This window comes from Nicotiana tomentosiformis, chromosome 3 (genome assembly GCF_000390325.3).
Source record: "Nicotiana tomentosiformis chromosome 3, ASM39032v3, whole genome shotgun sequence".
NCBI classification, from domain to species: domain Eukaryota; kingdom Viridiplantae; phylum Streptophyta; class Magnoliopsida; order Solanales; family Solanaceae; genus Nicotiana; species Nicotiana tomentosiformis.
This window is the reverse complement of record NC_090814.1, coordinates 86727164-86739527: the sequence shown is the minus strand read 5'-3', so window position 1 is coordinate 86739527 and position 12364 is coordinate 86727164.

The following is a 12364-nucleotide window of genomic DNA, read 5'->3' as shown; positions in this document are numbered from 1 at the left end:
ACATCTCTTATCCGGTAAGAGTGCTTAACTATGTGTATGCTTGTGCAAGTGTCCTACCATAGTCCATGTCAGCAAATAAGCATAAGAAAAAAAACGGATAGCACATAGAATATTTTCTCACAGCTTTCACAAGATAAATCTCATACAGGTATGTATACCACTACACAAATATCAACAACAAGAATGCTCCCAGGCCACAAATCATCACAATTCAATCCCTGACACAGCCCACCTTATCTTGTCACGTGTGCAATAATAAAGTAAGTGCCCGCCTTGTCTCGCCATACATGCATAACAATGTTCCCACCTTGTCTCGCCATATGCGCAACCCACATATATATACATATCCCGCCTTGTCACCTCAATTAAGACTGATCAAATTATAGGATGAGATGATAATAATTCCAAATAAAGATAAACATTTATGAAAAGGTAGCATGACAATAGAAGAGGTAAAAATCTTCAGTTAAGTCAAATTAGAGCCAAATAGGCAATAAGAGTGAATCCTGAAAATAATTAATTCTAATTAAAGCATGTAGAGATGAAACTAGTAAATAGGAACTTAATCATATCAAGAATAACTTCATACTCAGTAAATATAAGGACCTAAGAATCCAAAAAGGCCAACTTTTCACAAATAAGTCCGAGCACGTACTCGTCACCTCGCGTACATGGACTACAATCAACATAGAAGACTCAAATCCTAAGGAAAAAATCCCACACACAAGGTTAGGCAAGATACTTACCTCGAACCAAGCTCAAACAATCGGTCACAATGCCTTTCCCACAAATATCCGACTCCAAATGGCCCAAATCTAGCCAAAACAATTACATATCATAAATACAACTATATTAGGCTAATTAAATTAATGAAATCAAGATTTTAGTAAAAAATTCGAAATCCATCCTAAAATTTGACCCGGGCCCACGTCACGGAATCGGGTAAAAGTCATAAAATACGAACACTCATTCACTCACGAGTTCACTCGTACCAAAATTATCCAAACCCGATGTCTAAATCCCAATCAAAACTGAGAAATTCGATTGAAAAACCTTTCCCCCTTTTTCCTAACTTTTCAACCCAAATCCGAAATTAAATGGAGAAAACAACTATAGATTAATGGAAAACAACCAAAAACGAGTTAGGAATCATTACTCCAAAGCTTCATCGAAAATCCCTCGAAAAATTGCGAATTCCCGAGCTCCAAAGTCCAAAAATGAAGAAATGAATCAAACCCTCGATTTGGCCCCTTTCTTCCAATTAAACCGCATCTGCGGACCTGCCTTCGCACATGTGTCACCGCACCTGCGGAATTTCTATCGCAGGTGTGGATTACACTCAAATCTCAGCATCCGCTTCTGCGATCCAAGGGTCGCACCTGCGTGTGCGCACCTGTGGACCCATGTCCGCTTCTGCGGTCCTTCACCGCTCCTACGATTGCTCCATCGCATCTGTGGGCATCGCAGATGCAGAATTTACCTTGCACCTGCAACCCCTGGCACTCCTCCACTTTTCTGCTTATGCGCTTACCTCTCCGTACGTGCAATCCCGCACCTACGGTCTCTCCACCGCAGGTGCGAAAATACCAGATGCCTGAAGACTTCAGCAACAACACAAATCCAACTTTTGATCCGTTAAGCACCCGAGACACCTGGGACCTTAACCAAATATACCAACCAATCCTAAAATACCATAAGAACTTAGTCGAGCCCTCAAATCACATCAACTAACGATAAAATCATGAATTACTCTCCAATTTAAATTTAAAGAACTTGATACTTCAAATTCCTACAACCGATGCTGAAACCTATCAAACCACGTCCGAATGACCTTAAATTTGCACACAAGTCATATTCAACATTACGGACGTACTCCAACTTCCGGAATCAGAATCCGATCCCGATATCAAAATTTCCACTACCGATCCAAATCTTCAAAAAAATCGACTTTCGTCATCTCAAGCCTAAATAAGCTACGAACCTCAAATTCACAGTCCGGACACGCTCCTAAGTCCAAAATCACCCAACGGAGCTAACGGATTCGACAAAACTCCATTCCAGAGTCGTATTCATACAGTTCCAACTACGGTAAAAATCGTAAGACTTAAGCTTCCGTTTTAGGGACCAAGTATCCCAAACACTGTTTAAAAAGGCATTTCTGGGACTCGCCCCTAGGCAGGGCAGTTGCAAAATGCCCTGGGGCTCATGTATGGGACTTAGTTCTGTGAGGCTTACGCCCCAAGCGCCCGACCATGCGCCCTAAACACGCCTAACGCCCAACGCTCGGGGCTCGCCTAATAGTTCTAACGCAAATCACATGTCGAATTTCCTAATTAATATTGTTGACCTTCAAAATTCTTTAACAAATTAATGATAAAAGTTCTATTCATCGATAGAAATATGAAGATTGAGCATAACTCTAATAATGAGACATAGTATTGCGAATTTATATCTTCACTTGTTATTGGTCGTATCTTAGTTCATTTGTCCATTATTGTTATACACTTTTATTTTGATATCTTAAACTAATTTGTATTTATTCATGAAGGAGTAATATTTTAATTATCGTGCTAATAAGATTTTATTAATTATTTACTTTTAGGAAGGTAAAATGTGGAGTTTGATCATTATTTTTAAAGAAATTGTAAGTTTTTAATTATTTGAAAGTTAAAGATGTTATATGTGATTTGTATGCATTAGTTATACTTAAGAATCATGCTAGATATTTTTTTTCTATGAGTTCCTTTAATTTTCTTTTAATTTTTAACTTTTAATTTATATTTTATATTTTTTTATGTTATTATGTTATTTTATTAATTTATAAATTAAATTTTTTAAAGATCCATGGGGCTTACGCCCCCCCCTCCCCCTCTCTCCAGGATTACGCCTAGCCCCATATCAAGTAAAATGCTCCGCCTTTTAAAACATTGCTTGTAAGTAGCGTATAATAGATTATTTGACTAGTTTTTTGTGGGAATCAAGCGCACGCGCACACACACATACACACACACACATATATACATATATAGTTTTCTTTAATTTTTATGCAATTTTACATGTTTATAAATATTTATTGTCATTATATTATTTTATAAAATATTAAAAATTAAATACCTATGGGGGATGCCTCGGGGCTTACGCCTCGTTGAGGCATATGTAAAACGCCTCGCCTTACGCCCCACGCCTTTTAATACACTGATCCCAAATCACCCCGAATCATCTGGTAACTGAATTCAACCACACACGCAAGTCAATACACATAATACAAAGCTGCTTCGGGCATTATGCCGCCGAACAGGACTTAAATTCTCAAAACGACCGTCCGGGTCGTTATATCCTTCCCCTTTTAAACAAACGTTCGTCCTCGAACGTGCGAAGAATCTCCTTGAAGTCTTCAAATCACTAAAAGTACATATCCAACATACACTCGTGGGGGACCCCACGTCACCTCAATCCACATAAGCTAACGACACCATCCCAACTGTAATTTATCCTTTCTATCAACACCGATAAGCCTTAGAGTCAAAATTCTAACCTTTCATTTATCTTCAAAAGACCCGATTCAAAATCCATACCGGTATCAGTCTCAACCAGCTTTAACAACTCATTCCTACACCGACAAGGTACGACCACTCAACATGACACGCCACACATAGTCCCAAAATGACATTTCTGTTCACAATAGCTGCCCATAATCAAAACCAGCACCGGCAATTAGCCTCATATCCGTTAGAACCCGTTTCAAACCTCCACTACGCTGGCAATGATGCAAGAAACACGAAGACCTCATAACTATAGACCCGGATCAACAAGTCACAACTGACACCATCGGCACACACCCCGCAAGCTAAAACTCAAGAAGCACAAAACGAAAATGACTGAATATGTAAAGAGAAACACATAAGAGAAATATCAAAAAAGCCCGACAGGCATAACTCTCTAACAGTACCATGCTATGGATCAATTTAAAAAGGAAAAATCAAAGTACATGAACAAATCATAAGGATCTCATCCTGGTATAACCTTCCACCGCGGCACGCAGCCCGACTTAAACATATCAAATCACATGGAATCGCGAGGGTATCACTCTCAATCCTGAATCACAAGTTGAATACACATCATACCAATGGAAATCTTCCACTAACTCAATTCTGCCAATAAAATCACAACACTTACTAAACTCTCACCCCGGTAGAGTATCAAATCACAAATCGTAACCAATTTACTCAGGAATCACATCAAACCTGCCATAATAGACAACATGAATTCACTTCTAGTCTCGTAACTTTCAATAATGAATAGAAAAAAATGATAGACACGACTATCACTCATAGAATCTCCCAACAGAGGCAAACACATAAACATAACACTAAGTCATGAATTCACCCATAGGTGGGACAACAAATAGGGGAACTTGCCCCGATAAGCAGAACTGAATCAAAATACGAATGGTTCCCCTCTGTAACAAATCAAAAGCATACATGTATGACATTATCTGGCGCAGTGTCCTCAAGCCTACTATATGAAACACCTCAATGGGCCAGGCCTTCCCCTCTTGGGCGCCCTCTATCCGCCTGAATACTCCTTTGTGACACACTTGTCCGGAGTCTAGGACAATCTCTCACCTTGTGGTTGGTATCTCCACACTCGAAGCAACCTTTCTGTTGATGTGGATGTGGGAACTGTGTGGTACGGGTACTCTGAAACCCACGAGCACCTGAAACACTGTGTGAAGCCTGAAGTGCAAAATGAATTGGCTGACCTACAAAACCTTTACCATGTCGTACCCTGCCTCTAAAATAATGATCAGTGGATCTCTTTGGTCTACGAGGCCTCCTCGACTCCCTGTCCTTTCTCTCTGGACCTCGCCTGTACTCTCCCTCGTGGCCCCGCCTGTCCCCTCTCTCCTGATCCCACATGCCCTCTACGCGGCGAGCGATCCCTACCACCTGCTAAAACGAACCATGCTGAACCGAATATCATGCCTGAGTCCCTCAATGAATCTACAGACACGCTCTCTAACTGTAGCGACCAAAGCAGGTACATGCCTAGCCAAATCACTAAATCTCACGGCATACTCTGACACTGACATAGTGCCCTAGCGCAGCTGCTCAAACTTTGCGCGCCATGCATCTCGAAGGGACTGAGGTACAAACTCTCTCAGGAACATCTCTGAAAACTGAACCCATGCAAGTGAAGCTAACTCGGCTGGGCTACCCAACTCATATGCCCACCACCACTGATAAGCCGCTCCTCTGAGTTGGAATGTAGTAAAAGCAACCCCGCTCATCTCCACAATACCCATAGTATGGAGAATGCGGTAACACTCCTCCAGAAAACCCTGTGCACTTTCTAAAGCCAAACCACTGAATGTAGGAGGGTCATATTTCTTGAACCTTGCAAGTCTAAGCTGCTCTTCCTCAGATGATGTTGTCCTGACCACGGGCTGAACTAGAACCACAGTCTATGTTGCCATGACACCTGGAACTTGACCAACATGAACTCGCTGCTCTGGGGTGTGGGAAGCGGGAGTCTAGGTTCCTCCCCTGGGTTGTGAAATAGCTGGCGCAACCGGAATCAACCCCGCCTGAACCAATGTACCAAACATGCTTAGGAACTATGCTAAGGTCTCCTGAAGTCTAGGGGTAACAGCAGGCGCCTCCAGTACCTGCTCCCCAGCTGGAACCACTGGCGGCTCCTCAACTGCTGATCTGATATATGCCCTAGATGCGGCACGTGCTCCTCGTCGGCCTCTGCCTCTGCCCCTAGCGACATCTGCTCCGGGGGTAACGTCATCAGTAACTGCAGTTTGTGTCCTCATCATCTGTGATAGAATGGAATGATAAAAGTTCAAACTTCAAGATCAATGAACTCGCACGATAGTAATGAAGGAAGTGAAACTGTCCTAATAGTTCCGTAGCCTCTCGAAGATAAGTACAGACGTCTCTGTACCGATCCGCAAGACTCTACTAAACTCACCTATGATTCGTAGCACCTATGAACCTAGAGCTCTGATACCAACTTGTCACGACCCAATATTTTCCTCCGTTTGGTATCGTGATGGCACCTAGTCTTAGGGACTAGGTAAGCCTAACATTTATTGAAAACAACAACATTATTTAAATAACATCTAACAATTTAAATAGAAATCTCTTAAAATTCCCAAAACTGGCAGTACAAGTCATAAGCTCTACAGAGTGTTTGCTAGAAAACCTCTAAATACAATTGTCCAGAAATAGGAATAAACAGTGCAAAACGAAAACTTGAAGGTGACTCCAAAGCCTGCGAACGCAACAATAGGTTTACCTTGAGTCTCCACAGCAACAGTCCACACAGCTAGCTAACGAACAAGTACCTGGGTTTGCACAAAAATGTGCAGAATTGTAGAATGAGCACACCACAGCGGTGCCCAGTAAGTATCAAGACTAACCTCGGTGGAGTAGTGACGAGGAACAGTCAAGACACCCACTGGTCTAATAAACTAAACAGGTATAAGTATATGAACAACAGAAGTATGATGTCTATATAAAGACTATGCAATATAGCTCACAATACAGTAATGGCAACCAGGAAGGAAACAACAAGTATCAACGGAATATCATGAAAATGACACAGACAAAGTGAATGGAGCACAACCTAAATCCGGAATCACAAATACAGCAAGGATAAGTAATAACTCAGTGACTACAACTGCTTTTACATCAGGTTTTAGTCAACAACTCCGCGAGGTACCGAACCTCGGACAAATCACAACTCACGTGTCTCAATACCTGAACCCTAACACTTGGCATCATGTGCCCTCATAACACCTCATAACCTCACTAGCGGCTCACGTCCAAATAGAGCCATTCTCACATAGAAGTAAAGTAAACAAGGGTGAGCATCTATGCTCAACAATATCAAGAACAGCTCATATCCGGTAAGAGTGCTTAACTACGTGTATGCTTGTGCAAGTGTCCTACCATAGTCCATGTCAGCAAATAAGCATAAAGAAAAAGAACGGATAGCACGTCGAATATTTTCTCACAACTTTCACAAGATAAAGCTCACACAGGTACGTATACCACTACACAAATATCAACAACAAGAATGCCCCCGGGCCACAAATCATCACAATTCAATCCCTGACACAGCCCACCTTGTCTCGCCACGTGTGCAATAATAAAGTAAGTGCCCGCCTTGTCTCACCACACGTGCATAACAATATTTCCACCTTGTCTCGCCACATGCGCAATCCACATATATATACATATACCGCCTTGTCATGCCGCATGTGCAATTATCAATAGTAACAATAGCATGGCAGAAACCTCGTGCAACCCCATAACAACAACCGCACGGCAGAAATCTCGTGCATCACAATAATAACAACCGCACGGCAGAAACCTCGTGTATCACCACAACAAGCACAACATCAACAATGGCAATAATACAAAGTATGACAAGTAAATCAACTCAAAAACTTAAAATCACAAGAAACGGTAGAACCAATTCACAAGGAATAACCACAGTAAAGAATGCTAGGCATAAAGAGAACAACTCAACAAGGGAAAGACTAATATGTAGCAATGGTCCCACAATATACATTTCAACAACAGGGAAGCTAACATGAGTCAAATAAATCCAAATAAAACAAGTAGACTAAGATGTGGGATATCTAAAACTTCTTTTAAGATTGAGAAAATTTTGAAGGATATTCAACAATTCAATCAAGGATAAGCAGCGGAAAGATAATCATAACCTCAATTAAGACTGAATAAATTATAGGATGAGATGATAATAATTCCAAATAAAGATAAGTAGTTATGAAAAGATAGCATGACAATATAGGAGGTAAAAATCTTCAGTTAAGTCAAATAAGAGTCAAATAGGCAATAAGAGTGAATCCTGAAAATAATTAATTCCAATTAAAGCATGTAGAGGTGAAACTAGTAAATAAGAACTTAATCATATCAACAATAACTTCATACTCAGTAAATATAAGGACCTAAGAATTCAAAAAGACCAACTTTTCACAAATAAGTCCGAGCACGCACTCGTCACCTCGCGTACATGGACTACAATCAGCATAGAAAACTCAAATCCTAAGGGAAAAATCCCCCACACAAGGTTAGGCAAGATACTTACCTCGAACCAAGCTCAAACAATCGGTCACAATGCCTTTCCCACGAATATCCGACTCCGAATGGCCCAAATCTAGCCAAAACAATTACATATCATAAATACAACTATATTAGGCTAATCAAATTAATGAAATCAAGATTTTAGTAAAAATTTCGAAATCCATCCTAAAATTTTGACCCGGGCCCACGTCTTGGAATTGGGTAAAAGTCATAAAATACGAACACCCATTCACTCACGAGTTCACTCATACCAAAATTATCCAAATCCGATGTCTAAATCCCAATCAAAAGTGAGAAATTTTATTGAAGAACCTTTCCCCCATTTTCCTAACTTTTCAACCCAAATCCGAAATTAAAGGGAGAAAACAACTATAGATTAATGGAAAACAACCAAAAACGAGTTAGGAATCATTACTCCAAAGCTTCCTCTAAAAATCCCTCGAAAGATCACCAATTCCCGAGCTCCCAAGTCCAAAAATGAAGAAATGAATCAAACCCTCGATTTGGCCCCTTTTCTGCTAGTTAAACCGCATCTACGGACCTGCCTTCGCACATGCGTCACCGCACCTACGGAATTCCTATCGCAGGTGCGGATTACACTCAAATCTCAGTGTCTGCTTCTGCGATCCAAGGGTCGCACCTGCGTGTGCGCACCTGCGGACCCATGTCTGCTTCTGCGGTCCTTCACCGCTCCTGCGATTGCTCCATCGCAGATGCAGAATTTACCTTGCACCTATGACCCCTTGCACTCTTCCACTTTTCTGCTTCTGCTCTTGTCGTTCCGCACGTGCGATCCCGCACCTGCGGTCTCTCCACCGCAGGTGCAAAAATACCAGATGCCTGAAGACTTCAGCAACAACACAAATCCAACTTTTGATCCGTTAAGTACCCGAAACTCACCCGAGATCCTCGGGACCTCAACCAAACATACCAACAAAAAATTATTTGGAGGTCCGTAGTGGAATTAGGCTTGAAATGCCGAAAGATGAAATTTTGGAAAGTTTGACCGGGGGAGTTGACTTTTTGATATCGAGATCGGAATTCGATTCTGGAAATTTGAATCGGTTCGTAATGTGAAATGTGAGTTGTATGCAAATTTTGAGGTCAATCGGACGTGATTTGATGTGTTTCGGCACAAGATAAAGAATTTAAAGTTTCAAAGTTCAATGATTTCGAATTTAGGTATGATTCATCGTCTCAATGTTGTTATGTGGGTTTTGAGTCCTTAAGTAGGTCCGTGTTATGTTATGAGACTTGTTGGTATGTTCGGACGGAGTCCTGAGGGGCTCGGATGAGTTTCGGATAGTTAACGGATCAAATTTGGACTTAAGGAAATGCTGGATCTGCTGCCTACTGGTGTGATCGCACCTGCGAAGTTTTGATCGCAGGTGCGAAGCCGCATGGGCGCGAAATCAGTCGTAGAAGTGAGGGAGTACTGGCTGGGAAGGCATCGTAGAAGCGGAAGCAAGGGCGCAGAAGCGGCCCAAAGCGTGCAGAAGCGCGACCGCAGGTGCGGTCCTTGGCATCGCAGAAGCGATTATGGCTGGCCAAGCTATTCTCGCAGAAGCGAGATTTTTTCCGCAGAAGCGAAGGTCGCAGATGCGACCCCTTGTTCGCAGATGCGGAAATCGCTGGGACAGAACCTTAAATTTGAGGGTTCGACATTTTCACCCATTTTCGGATTTTGGAGCTCGGGTTGAGCGATTTTGGAGAGGAAATTTTCCACACAACTTGGGGTAAGTGTTCTTAACTCCCTTGTGATTATATTCCATGAATTAATCTTCATTTTTGGTATAAGATTATCGAATCTTCAAGAGAAATAGAAGGAAATTTCTATAAAGTCACAAAATGAATTTTTCGAGTTTGAATACCGATTCGGAGTCGGAATAGAGTGAAATTAGTACGGTTAAACTTGTAATTGGATGGGTTATCGTATTTTGTGAGTTTTGTCGGATTTCGAGATGTGGGCCTCACGGGTGATTTTTGGGACGTAATTTCTGATTTTATGGAAAGTATTAGCATTTTGATATGGAATTAATTCCTATAAATTGTGTGGACTGAATCAAATTAATTGTGGTATATTTGAGTCGTGCAGGAGTTGATACGTTCATAATGGGATTTCTGGAGCATTGTTTAGCTTGCTCGACATTGGATTCAGCTTGTTCGAGGTAAGTAACTCTTCTAATCTTGGAGTTGAGGGTATGAACCCTGAATATATGTATTTCGTGAATTGTTGGGAGGTGACGCACAAGCTAGGTGACGGGCGTGTGGGTGTGCACTATAGAAATTGTGACATAATTGTTTCTGTGGAATTTTGTAGTTAAATGATCTTGGCATTATCCATGCGGTTTTATGAGTTAAAGAAATTGAGCTGAAAAGCATATTAAAAATCATGTTGAGGCTATGTGCCAGTATTATTGGGACCCACAGAGGTCATATTACTGTGAATTATTTATTTTAAATTAAAAATTCATACTCAGTCATATTCATTTCATTGCATATCATATCTCAGTCTCTGTTGTTATTTATTGATACATCATATCATCATTTTTGGGCTATTTTCATGACATTGTGAGCCCGAGAGACTGGAGAGATTGATGACCGAGTGAGGCCGAGGGCCTAATTATGAGGATTATTATGTGGATCGAGGTTGCCCGCCTGCAGCATGCTTTATATACTTTATTATTATAGCACGTGAGTTGTCCGTGCAGATTATAGCGCTTGGGCTGAAGGAGCCCCTACGGAGTCTGTACGCATCTCCAGTGAGCGCAGGTACCTACTGAGTGCGAGTTCCGAGTGCTGAGTGACTGGGAGGCATGAATGATTGTGAGGTATGCCCGAGTGGCATGAGCGACTGTGAGGTATGCCCGAGAGGCATAAGTGACTGTGAGGTTTGCCCGAGGGGCTGTAAATGAGTGATGTTCTGCCGAGGGGCTGTTTATGATTTTATCACTAAGTTGCATCGCATTGTCATGCATACATGACATATAGGCATAGAGATGTATTTTTCTCATACTGTACAACATCACATCATTCATGACTTCTCACACACTTTTACAGATGGGCATAGTGATGCATTTGTTTTACACGGCTTATCCGGAAGGAAAATGAAACATCTTATTTATTATTGAAAAGATTTTGGGAGAAATTATTGTTTCAAACTATTCATATTTTTGGCAACTTCGGCAAACGATTTGGGTTTTCACTGATGTATTTGAAAGGAAGAACTATTATTTTTGAAATCATGATTTGGCTGAGCATTTTATCTCTGAGTTACTTCTGGTATTATTTGCTTTATGTTGTTATGGACTGTTGTGGACTATTGGTTATGGACCCGACCTTGGTAGAAGCTCGTCACTACTTTCAACCTACGGCTAGGTTTGTTACTTATTCAGTACATGGGGTCGGTTGTACTGATACTACACTTCTGTACATTGCGTGCAGATATTGGCTGTTGTTGTTGCTGTGTTCGGTGGTTGCGGGACTTGAAGATGTACCAACATTCCTGTTGTAGCTGCCTCTTGTTCAGTGTAGCCTTAGATTTATAAAAGCTCTGTTTATGTATTATTCAAACAGACTATGTATTTATTTCATTTTCGCTTTGTATACTCTATTCTTAGAAGCTCATGATTTGTACTACCAGTTCTTGGGGATTGTATAAGATTAAGATCTTTTTTATTTAAATTGCTTTAATAATTATTATTGGAATTGGATAATTGAAAGTTGGCTTACCTAGCTGGTTGGGTTAGGTTCCATCACGACTAGTTAAATTTTGGGTCGTGACAAAGTGGTATCAGAGCTCTAGGTTCATAGGTTCTACAAGTCATGAGCAAGTGTCTAGTAGAGTCTTGCGGATCGGTATGGTAACATCCATACTTATCTTCAAGAGGCTACAGGGCATGTAGGATATATACTTCCCATCTTTCTTTCCTTATCGTGCGAAATTGATTCAGCTTGAGACATAAACTCTTTGAATTCGTTCCACGTATTCGTATGCGCACAAGAGCGCTCGGTATCAGCAGTGCATTGTCGGCTTGTGATTCAATAAACGAAGTTCGAGATGATTATTCTATGTTTTGGTAATGGCCAGTCTGGAGGACTTGAGGCCAGGTTTAGACCGTAGCTTAAGCTCGGTAGCTTCAGTTGTAACTCGTACAATTGGACTTATATGTCAGGTAATGACCTACAATGGAATTTGTGGCTCGATGAGCGGTGGAATGGCGGTGTGATGGGTATGATAT